At 38.0% G+C, this 12323-nt stretch overlaps 1 pseudogene; it reads left to right on the top strand.

The window, feature by feature from the left end:
• Positions 1–8883: 8883 nt before the first annotated feature.
• On the top strand, positions 8884–9650 carry LOC118834599 (annotated as a pseudogene).
• The last annotated feature ends 2673 nt before the right edge of the window (positions 9651–12323 follow it).

Below are 12323 nucleotides of genomic sequence, written 5' to 3'. Positions count from 1 at the left end.
AAAAGGTAATGTCATAGCAAAAGGGCAGAAGTTTTATCAAAAAGTCATAAAAACCTGTCAGGGCCTTTATCAAAAAGTCATCAAAACCTGTCAAGGTTTACTCAATATTGCCCGTAGCTGAAGAGACTCTGATACTAATAACTAGACCTATAAATCTACTCCTAGACCGGAAAAACAAGTTCCATCCAGCTACCACAGCATGATGGAAATATGCCACAAAAGCATTCTGCTCCCTTCAATTCTATGCTTATTAAGAAACCTTATTGATTAGCCTGCCAAAGCATCTCCCATTGAGCAGGTCACCCCAGAGCCTGATGACCCCTAACTAAACTTAAAACAATCAAATTTCTGAAACTTTAAAACTGAAAACGGCATGGAACTCCTGGTGTCCTCACCAAGCTGAACATACCATCTGAGCAACCAGAAACCTCTCTTTTTAACACCTTTTTAACTATAACATAGATGTGTCAGAAATGCTTCTATCAAGTTTTACTTTTACAAGATCTATTTAAAACTTCATTGTTTTAGTGAATAATTCAGAGTTTGGTTGGTTTAAGAGATTATTTTTAAATTAAAAGCATGTAAATGTGCAAAAGTAAGTAAATAAAAAGTATGCAAAAAGTTAAATTTCTGAGGGGAACTAGAGAGTTGCCAGATTACTTATCCAAAAGAGAAGAAAGGAGATAAGAAGGGAAGGAAGGAAGGAAAGGAAAGGAAAGGGGAGGAGAGGAGAGGAGAGGAGAGGAGAGGAGAGGAGAGGAGAGGAGAGGAGAGGAGAGGAGAGGAGAGGAGAGGAGAGGAGAGGAGAGGAGAGGAGAGGAGAGGAGAGGAGAGGAGAGGAGAGGAGAGGAGAGGAGAGGAGAGGAGAGGAGAGGAGAGGAGAGGAGAGGAAAGGAAAGGAAAGGAAAGGAAAGGAAAGGAAAGGAAAGGAAAGGAAAGGAAAGGAAAGGAAAGGAAAGGAAAGGAAAGGAAAGGAAAGGAAAGGAAAGGAAAGGAAAGGAAAGGAAAGGAAAGGAAAGGAAAGGAAAGGAAAGGAAAGGAAAGGAGAGGAAGGAAAAGAAAGGGAGGAAGGAAGGAAAGAAGGAAGTAAAGGAGGGAGGGAGGTCTTCAACATCAAAAGCAATGCCAATCTGCAAGATGAACAGTATTTTTAGTAGCCCAGAAGACAGAACAATTCTTCAAAGCATTCAGTTCTAGTATAACTTGCCAAATAGTGAATTAGTTTGCTTTCTGAGAATCTGAAGTAACAGGTCATGTACAATTTATGCAACAACAACAAAACAAATTTAAAATTCCTAATCTAATGCAAAAGAAGAGAGATAAATTTTACAAATATCATCCCACCTGTTTTCCTAGGGGTGCTACTATTACCGTCTTAGAAATTTGCTGCTGAGAAAACTAATACTCAGAGTCTCAAAGTATAAGAGGAAGCCAAAGGGCTATAGTTACTAAGTGTCAAAGGGAATATTTGAACCCAGGTCTTCCCTGGGTTCCACATCTAGCATTCTATTCATTGGGTCATTATGTAATTATTTTCAGTTACAAATTACATTTTATATTCATTATTTCATTTGATCTTTCACAATCTTTTTGATGTAAGTGATTGTAGCAACAATGGTGCTAGTGGCTGATGCGGAAGTGAAAAACCAACAACACCAGCACACAGGAAGGCTGCTAGCACAGATTCTTTGATCTGCTTTTCTATTGAAAGCAACTTTAAGGGGTTATCGATCTTTAATTAAACATACATATATCATTCACTTAGTTCAGGGGGAAAAAGTCACCACACTGAACTTCAGAACAAATAGAAACAGAAATTAGAAACAGGCAACATAAACATATCAACATTTCTGTCTGATCAAATCACAATACATAGGTACCAGAAAAGCACCAACATCTAGGTTTTTCAAAGGGGGGGGCGGGGGACTGCTGCAATTGGCTACCCAGAGTCTAGTCACCAACACTCTTTCAATGAATGGGCCTCCAAAGGCCCATTACACTCTGAGGAGTGGTCGGACAAAAAGAGAAGAACTAAGCGAAAGGAACCAAGGACAGTGAATGTCTCCAGGAGGAAAGGTGGCCAGTACTGTTTAATGTTACAGAAAGGTCAAGAAGGATGGAGATTGGGAAAAGGTTACTGGATTTAACAACTTAACAAAGAAATCAAAGAAAAAGGATGCACAAATTCAGATGTACAAAAATATTTATAGCAGCTCTTTTTGTGGTGGCAAAGAACTGGAAATTAAAGAGCTATCAATCCGTTGGGGAATGGCTGAACAAATCATGATGGATGAATGTAATAAAACCTTATCATGATGTAAAAAAAAAGATGAAAGGGACAATTTCAGAGAAACCTGGGAAGACTTACATAAATTTATGTAGAGTGAAGTGAACAGATGGGGAGAACAATTTATACAATAACATTATTATAAAGACAAACAACTCTAATCAACGCAATGACAAATCAAGATTCCAGGGTACTCACGAAGAAGCATTCTGCCTACCTCCTGACAGACTTGATGGTCTCTGGGTGCAGAATGAGCAAAATATTTTTGGACACAACCAATGTGGGAATTTGTCTTGCTTAACTAAGTAAATTTATTATGAGGATTTTCATTTAGGGGTGGTGGAAGGTAGGAGGGAGAGAAAATAGATTTTCTTAATGGAAAAAATAAAATTACATTTGAAAAAAGAAGTCATTGGTACCTCCTGCCTCAGAGATTATCTCACATCTCCTCTGGATCTAGCTGGCACACAGGTAGTTTTTGATATGTTGTCTCTCCCTTTGGACTGTGAGCTCTTTGGGCGGTGTTATGTTTACTTTTCTTTGTATCTCAAGGGCTTGACACACCATAAACACTTAATAAATATTTTTCCTTATTGATTGAACAGAGAAGAAAAGGCAAAATAAACTTTCTGGATTATCAATAAAAGAAATCCAATCTTCAATTAACCAGGATGCCAAAAGGAATAGTCATACCAAAAATGAGGAAACAATAACCAAGTAAAAATTAAAGAAAACGTTCCTTGAGATGAGGTAGTTTGCATGAATAGTGGAGGCACAGAATCCCCTTCAGAAGAAATGCTCAAAGAAAAATACTTTTCTGAGACACCAAATTGTCTTGCTTTTAAGCTTTAAAGACAAAGGCAGGATTTTATAAACTGCAAAGAAAAAAAAAGGAGAGTTAAAAAATACTGACTTATTTGCTCCTCTGACTTTGAAGAAAAGGACAGTTTGGGGGAGGATCTAGTAAAAAACTAAAATTAAAAACAGAACTATCACCCCAAGTATCAAATGTGGTCCAAGACAATTTTTATCTTTGAAGAGAAAAGGAAAATATTTCAAAAGCTCAAGGTTCTGAAACAATTTGTCAACAAAGTCCCAAAGATGCAACGATCACTGTAAGGAGCCATAGAGATCTGAAAGCAGATGAACAAAGGGGGAAAGTGTGGCCAGAGGAGAGGAGAAGGAAAAGAAATAATACAGAGACTTAAAAGAGAGGAGAAGATATGAAAGTTAATAAAGAATGATGTTATTAAATTATGATAATAACCCCTAACAACCAAAGTTTTACAGTTTATACAGCTTTTTTTTTCCTCTATGAGGTAGAGCAGGGAAGCTTCAGATCAATTTAATGAATTCCTCTAATCAACGTGATAAGCTTCTAGGGCAGAAATTTTTGTTTAGAGGAATCTGAAGGCTATCTCCCCATGGAAGTATATTCCATTCCGCCTGGAATGTGGGCATGTACTCTGGAGCCCCCTGCTGACAGAACACAGGCAATTCCAAGACAGTTGTCTGATTGAGAAAGGGCAAACGACTCGAGGGAAGAACGGCTCTCTGCCTCATAATCTATAAAAAGAGGCTAATAGATTTGTTCTATCTTGAACTTTGAAAGGATAGACCAGAACACAGCTGGGGACACCTGTGCCCATATACAATTTACACACATACTCTTTCCAGTAGTATCTTGTGGCTTGTGGCTTAACATACATAGGCAGGCATATGCATGCATGTAACCTGAGACTCTTAATTAACCCTAGCTTTTGTGTGGAGGAGAGGGAATTTTGGATATCCTATATAGAGTAATCCTAGATTCTAGCCTTCTAAGCAGAGAATGGAGATTTCCTGGTCAGAACTGGCTTTGGGAAATGGCTCATGGGTTCAGAAGCTCCCAATTTCTATTCTTTTTTTTTTTTCTGGAGGGTGGAAGGCAGGGCAACTGGGGTTAAGTGACTTTCCCAAGGTCACACAGCTAGTAAGTGTATCTAGTGTCTCAGGCTGGATTTGAACTCAGGTCTTCCTGACTCCAGGGCTGGTGTTCTACTCACTGAGCCACCTACCTGCCCCCAAGCTCCCAATTTCTAGAGTCCAAAAACTGAGTGTTCTCAAGTTTGGACCTTCTAGACAAAGAAGTGAATTTCCTGAATCTGTGTGCCCCTCAGAGAAAGAAAAACATTGTCTGCATAGTTCCCGCATAGTCTCCTACATGGAAAACAAAGCAAGTGAATTATGTGAACAATGAAAAGCCAATGAGAAAAGGACTGCTAAACCGTAAGGTGTTGTTACAAGTTCAGGGGAGATGATATAAGATTCTGTGGGAGATGGGCTCCCCAGAATGTCAAAGGGTTATTCTACTAGCAAACCTAAATTCTTTTCCCTTCTGGGGGAGTTTATCCACTTAAATAAAAGTATTTTGCAAACTATAAAGCATTGCATGTGTAAAAGATTTTGTGGTTTCAAGCCCAGTTGAATGAGAGCATTGTGGTGCCAAAAACAAAGAGGAAAGTTGAGAGGACATGCTTTTTTAGGAGGAAAAATAGGTTCAAATTTTGAATGTATTGTAACATATTGTAATACATATAATATTGAGATCTTAGGGAGACAGCAAGATGGAGGTGACCAGCAAGGAGGTAGAGGTGAGGGCCAAGAGATCAGAGGAGAGATTAGGGCTAGATATTGATTTGGAAGTAATTTTCACAGAGGTGATAATTGAACCCATAGGAGCAGGTGAGATCACCAAGGAAAAGAATTTAAGGAGAGATGAATAGTGACTAAGGAAGAGCCTTGAAAATCATTCAAAATTAGGTGATGGAACAAAGGAACAAATCAGCAAAGAAGACTGAAAAGGAGCCATAAGACAAGTCAGAGGAGAACCAAGAAGAAATGGAGTCACTTAAGCCACGGAAAAAAGAAAGTATAAGACCAGAGAATGGCCAACAATGCCAAAAATTAAAGAAAGGTTAAAAAAAGATCAGAAATGAAAAAAAACCATCACATTTAGCAGTAAATGTTGTATCCCAATAAATGTAGCATAATATGTAGCAATAAATAATATAATAAATAATAATATAAATTAAAAATAATAGATAAATAATATAATAAATAAAATGTAGCAATAAATAAGTGGACAAAGGAGATAAACTAACAATTCTCAAAAGAACTGCAAGCTATTAACAACCACAGGAAAGAATGCTCCAAATAACTAATAATGAAAGAGATGAAAATCAAAATCACACTAAGCTTTCACCTCACAACCAGAAAATTGGAAAATCTAACAAAATTTGGAATACTCAATGATGAAGTGGTTGTGGAAAGATTGACACACTAATGCATTGCTGGTGGAGCTATAAATTAGTACAATCATTTTGGAAAGAAATTTAGAATTATGCAAATAAAGTGACAAATACCTGCCCTTTGACCCAGAAACTGAGTTACTAAATCCCAAGGAGGTCACCAGTAAAATGAAATATATACACCAAAATATGTATAGTCACGCATTTGTAAGAAAAACTGGGGGAAAAAGTAGATGCCTCTATTGGGGAATGACCAAAGTGGGATTCATGAATGTAACAGAATATTACTGCATGGTAATAGACAAGAAATATGATAAATACAGAGATGCATGGAAAGGCTTACATGAACTGTTACAAAGTGAATTGAGCAGAGTCAAGGAAAATATGTGTATGTACACAGTACATATATACAAATATGTGTATGCATATGTACAATAATTAAAACAATGTAAGTGAAAAGACCAACAGTCATAAAAAAATAAAAAATGAATGTTGCGAAATTGCATATGAGAGGATATTTCTCCCCATTCCTTTGCTGAAGTGGGCTCCACAGTGAATTGGGTTTAAGGCTTGGTTTTTGAGAAAGAAATCTAGCCAGTAAGCCCAAAGTTAAGAAGGCAGCCTACAGCCAACGAAATGTATCTTCCTTTGGGCAAAGCAGGGAGGGAGAGGGGGAGGGGAAAGGTGAAGGGTGGGGGAGAGGGAGAGAGGAGAGGCCACTCACAGGTTGTGTTTGTCCTTCGTTCTCCTCTCAGTGCTCTGCCCAAAGAAAAGTACATTTCAATATTTCGATAGCTGAAGGCTGCCTCCTTAACTTCAGGTTTACTGACTAGATTTCTTTCTCAAAAACCAAGCCTTAAACCCAATTCACTCTGGAGCTCATAGATTGGACAATAGGTCCCTGCCCTCCTAGCACAGAGTGAATGTAAATACCAAATAGTCACTGTTTTTCTTTTGGCCAGGAACCCTGAAGTTCTTCCCCTCCCAGTTTGATTTTTTTTTTCTCTGAGTTTTGATTAAAGGGGCCATCCCTTGACTAACTTCTTAAAGAGGCTTATTCGCTGAATGGGCGTTACCTCACTCGAAATGAGAACCTGAAAAGACCTCAGTCTGAAAGGGCCAGGGTCTCCCCCTGCATCCTGGACCATCTCCAGTCTTCCTGATGAATGTCTGGTCACTGGATCCAGATGGCTCAGGAGGAGAAAGTGAAGCTGGTGACCTTGTACAGCCCTCCCTCACTCAAATCAAAGTCAACTGCAAGTCATCATTTCGCTGATGTCATGGTCCTCTTCGAGAACAAAGGACAAACACAAACTGAAATGGGAGGGGTTCACAGGTGTGGAACATTGCATAAGTTGTCCAATTTTTTTTGATATATTCATAGGTTTTGCTGATTTTTTTTCTCTTCTTTCTCCTTTTCTTTTTTTTTCTTTTAAAAAAGTCATAGTTATGTGTGATAATTCTCTGGGAGGGCCTAGGAAGAGGGATACAGTGGGAAATTTGAGCAATGTCCAAACAAAAAGTGTCAAAGTATATTTTAAAATAAATGAAACTACCATTTCAAAAAAATATGAAAAAATCACAAGTGCCTTTTAAAAGTATAATTTCAATAGGGTGGTATGGTTGGAAGTGTAGATTATTTCCTAGGAGTTTAGCAAGCAAAGGGAGGAGAGAGTATAAGATAACAGCTTAGGGAGTAACAGGGAAAGTAAAAAGGAGGTTAGGTTTGTTTGGCTTTTTTTAAGATAGGGAAGATATGAGCAGTTTTGTAATTGGTTGTTGTTCTCAAAGAGGACCAAAATGACACCAGTATGTTAGAGTCAAGTTACAGTCACTGCACTGTGCCTCATCAGACCAATAGGAGCTGGGAATGCTCTACCACAAGTCGGGCACAGATAGTTCCTGTGAACACTTGGGGCGGATTCTCTAAATTTGTTCATCTTGTGCTTCTTTTGAGCTACTTCAATTCTGCTTTGCTCAGAGAGCACAGCACCTTCTCTGATAAGGGCACACCATGCTGGGCACTCCTGTGCCAACATCTCCCATGTCATGCAGTTATGCTAGCTTGCGAATCTTCTTTAGATTGAGGTATGGTTGAATAAACATTAGTTTTCACATGTCCCATAAAAAGAAATCCAATGGAGTCAAATCTGGCAAATGTGGAGGCCAAGAAAATGGTAGACTGTGGACAGCAGTGGTAGATTTTAGTTCAGCCAACCAAGGAACACAGTTTACTTTCTCTCCTAATGAAGCCATGGGTCAACAGTAATCCTGAAAAATAAGTAATTTTTAAGTTGAATTTCTAAAAATAAAAATAAAATAAACATAAAATTTCTAAAGACAAAAATAAACTAGATACATCAAACTTTCTAATCCTTGTTACAGATTCTTTCTATCACATATAGTTACAAAGTTATAGCTATTTTAAATTGCACACAGACTTTATGGATACCCCATATATATTGAAGATTCTTTTTGGGTATGGGTTGGATAAGATGGATGCTGAGGTCACTTTCAATCAAATTCTATAACTCAAAGGTAATAGTTCATATTTGCAATTTCCAGTTCAGAATCACCTAGAACATGGTCAACAAAGAGTACCTAAAAGCCATAGGGTGCCCTTTCTCCCTCCCATAGTAAATTCTCCTGGTTCTTGAAGAACATACTGTTGCTCCTTTTATATTGTCTGCTAATTGATTCTACTTTGTTTAAGTGCTAAGGTTTTTATGCGGGAGTGTGCTGGAACCAGCTCTATTAGCACTTGAGAGTTTTTAATATGAGCATTTACACTTTAGAGGTTAGCACATTGCTAAAAAAAAAAAATCAGGACTTGATTTATTGCTTGACTGATTTCTAAACTTAAGAAAGTGTTGATGATGCAGATTAAGTGTGTCACATATGTTTTCCCCCTGGAAAGATGGCTGTTAAACATTTAACCAACATACCCTTGGTTTTATGTAAGATGTTTTATTTCTTAATCTGTATGATTATTTTATTGTTTGGCTTTATTGTTGGTTAGTAAGCTTATTTTTTTAAAAAGACATTTGTTCTGGCCTTGATAAGTTATCAATTAGCTATACTCTCATGCTTCCAGGAAATACCCTGAGGGAGAATATAAGTCAAAGAGACATATTAGACTGATGTCCTCAGATTAAAGCTGGTCCATATAAACCCAGAAGTTCTGGGCAGACAATTACATCTTGGGATATAGGAATTTTCTAGCTATAGGACATGGGAAGCAACAAATAGATGAAAGCTTGTAGAATAAACCAGGCCATGGTTCTAATTAAGATGCTGATGTGAGCCATGTCACAAAATGAATACACAGAGTTACACCAAAAACAGTATGGCTACCACCTGGATTACCATGAGAAAAAGAGAAAGAAAGAAAGCCAAGAGGCTCATGAACATTCAAAGAAAGCAAAGAAAATGATTGGTCTAAAGGCCAAACTCTACCATAAATAATGTCATGCTGAGAAGATTCAGATGAAAAAGATTGTGAAGATTCATGAAAAGAGAAATACCAAGCAAAAGAATGATGAAAAAACTCCCCAATTAGCAATGCCTGCATATCTGCTGGACAGAGAGCGACAATCCCAAGCCAAAGTCCTTTCCAACATGATTAAACAGAAACGAAAAGAGAAAGCTGGTAAATGGGAAGTGCCCTTGCCAAAACTCTGTGCCCTGGGAGAAACAGAAGTTATTCACATAGGAAAGAGAAAGAAGAAGGATTGGAAGAGACTGGTTACTAAAGTCTGCTTTGTTTGGAATGGCTTCACTAAAAAACCATGGAATTATGAAAGATTTATTAAGCCAATGGGTTTGCATTTTAAGAAGGCCCATATAACCATCTTGAACTTAAAGCCACTTTTTGCCTACCCATACCTGGTATAAAGAAGAATCCCTCATCCCTGCTATATACAACTTTGGATGTTATTACCAAAGGGACTGTCCTCTCAGTGAATGCGAGTGAACTGGGCTTTGTGACACAAGGCAAAGTTATCTATGGAAAATATACACAGGTTACCAACGATCCAGAAAATGATGGATGCATAAATGTCTTGCCTGTTTGATTGACAAATTGGATGGCGTTCTACATCCTTGACAATTATTAAATATTCTGATATATCAAGAAAACTACAGTTAACTACATTGAACAGTCACAAAACAAAACCAAAGACTTGTTTCTACACATTGGTTATTTTGATTTGAGGTTAACTTGGAAAATAGATGAACACTATTTTCTGTTCTTTTATGAAACTTTTTTCCCATTTTGGAGTGGTAATTAAAGAAAAAAAAAAGCTTGCAGATACTCTGAAAAAAAAAAAGATCCTGATGTGGAAATACTTCCCTCATCTCCCTCATAAAAGCCTCTTTGTCAGCTGATGACGTCAGGGAGGGGAAGAAAAGGATCCTGAAATAAAGAAAGCCTCTACAGATCCCACATGCTAGGTAGAGCCCTTTTGCAGAGAGGTTTAAACTTATTTAAAATATTAGTATGTCTTGATAAAAATGGGCAGAATATATTTACTTTCCTATCTAGCACAAGATAAATAGAAATTAAAATCCACTTTAGAAATCATATAGGTTAAAAAAATAGGAAGAACAGAGATAAGCTAACAAGGTGATGTAAGAGAGTATAAATTAATCCATTACAATATTAAGTTAAAATGAACTCCTCTCACTTATAAAAATAAGTCACTAGCCAGAAAAATCTTAAAAGGAGAAGACATTGAGTTTAAAAAATAGGGGATGGTTAGAGCAGTACTTTTTAATCCAAATACTGTAGACCAAGAAAATATCTCAATTCTCTATCCTAGGGAGTCTTAGTTCAGCCAGCCTCAGTGGCTGGAAGCCAGGGAAAAGGTGGAAAGAGCAGAACACAGGGAGAAGGCAGAGAAGCAGTTTATTTCTTGTACTTCTAACTATTAAGAAGTAAGGCCTTTTGGCAGTTAAAATTTTACAGATTGCAGCTGGAAAACACTAATTTAGGATCTTTCACACCTCATCATCATTAACATAATGACAATAATGCTGTTGTTGTTCAGTGGTGTCTGACTCTTCATGACCTTATTTGGGATTCTCTTGGCAAAGACACTGGAGTAGTTTACCATTTCCTTCTCCAGCTCATTTTACAGATGAGGAAACTGAGGCAAACAGGGTGAAGTGATTTACACAGGCTCACACAGCTAGTAAGTGTCTGAGGGCAGATTTAAATTCAGGAAGATGAGCCCTGCTGACTCCAGGTCCAGTGCTCTATTCACTGCACCACCTGGCTACTCCATAACGACAATAATAATTCAGTTCATTTAAATCCAATGTTTACTAGGATCCTATTTAAGAAATTGTGCTATGGGGCTAGCTAGGTGGCGCAGTGAGTAGAACACCGACCCTGGAGTCAGGAGGACCTGAGTTTAAATCCAGCCTCAGACACTTGACACACTTACTATAGCTGTGTGACCTTGGGCAAGTCACTTAGCCCCAATTGCCCTGCCTCCCCCCCGTAAAAATAAAATAAAATAAAAAGAAATTGTGCTATGCCCTAGAGGGATAAGGACAAAACAAAAATAATCACTGCCCTTAAAAATCTTACATCATACTGAAAAAAAATACAATACTTTAAGGTTTTCAAAGCATTTTATATGCACTATCTTATAATAATAATAATAGCATTCATGTTGATATTCAAGGTTGGCACAGGTTTTTACACATGTTGCCTCATTTGGTACTCGCAATAACTCTGCCAGGTAGGTATTATTGTTATGCCGTCTTAAAGATGGGGAAACTAAAGGCAAATGATGGTGAAGTGACTTGCCCAGCTAGTTAGTGCCTGGGGAAGTATTTGAACTCAGGTCTTCCTGACTCTAAGTCCCATTCCCCAGCCACCTAACTGCCTCCCAGTTTTTACTCTTATTTAATAGTCATACTTATGGAATGTTTATTTATAGATATTTTAGGCACGTAGGTGGTGCAGTGGTTAGAGCACTGGGTTTGAAATCAGGAAGATTCATCTTCATCAGTTCAAATTCAGGCTCAGACACTTCCCAGCTGTGTGACTCCGGGCAAGTTGCTTAACCCTGTTTGTCTCTGTTCCTTATCTGTAAAATGAGTTGGAGAAGGAAATGGCAAACCACTTCTGTATCTTTGCTAAGAAAACCCCAAATGGGGTCCTAAAGAGTCAGACACAACTGAAAAATAACTGAACAGCAATATTTATAACAACACTATGAAGAGAGGTCTTTTGGGGGGAAGAGGAGGGGGAAAGTGTACCTGTTTGAATCCCCGGTGATTTCATTGTGTGGGGTGATCCCAGTGAGGAAAATCCCCTCTATCAATGGATCAGCAACTGTTCTGCAATTCATATATTTAGAGAATACCCTTTGGCACTAAAAAGTAAAATGACTTTCCTAGAGTCACACAGTCAGTATGTGTCAAAGGCAGCATTTGAACCTAGGTTACTCCTGATACTCCATACTACCTCTAAGGTTTAAATATTAGTACCCCCATTTCACAAGTGAGTACAAGATACAATGTCAGTAATCCTTAACCATTGGATAAAGCAGTTGACAACAGAAAGTGTCCAATAAAATAAACAATTGTCCCAAGGCCACTCATGGCATAATCTTCTTCAGTGATGGGGCACTGAGCTCAAGTATGGAAGGTGAGATACATGATCAGCCTCAGAATCAACAGGATATGTCATGGCTACTCTCAGTTCCTTTCTTCCCTGCCCCAGACTCCAAGCA

This window comes from Trichosurus vulpecula, chromosome 1 (assembly GCF_011100635.1).
Source record: "Trichosurus vulpecula isolate mTriVul1 chromosome 1, mTriVul1.pri, whole genome shotgun sequence".
In the NCBI taxonomy this organism is placed as follows: Eukaryota; Metazoa; Chordata; class Mammalia; order Diprotodontia; family Phalangeridae; genus Trichosurus; species Trichosurus vulpecula.
This window is presented reverse-complemented; position numbering and strand designations above follow the sequence as displayed.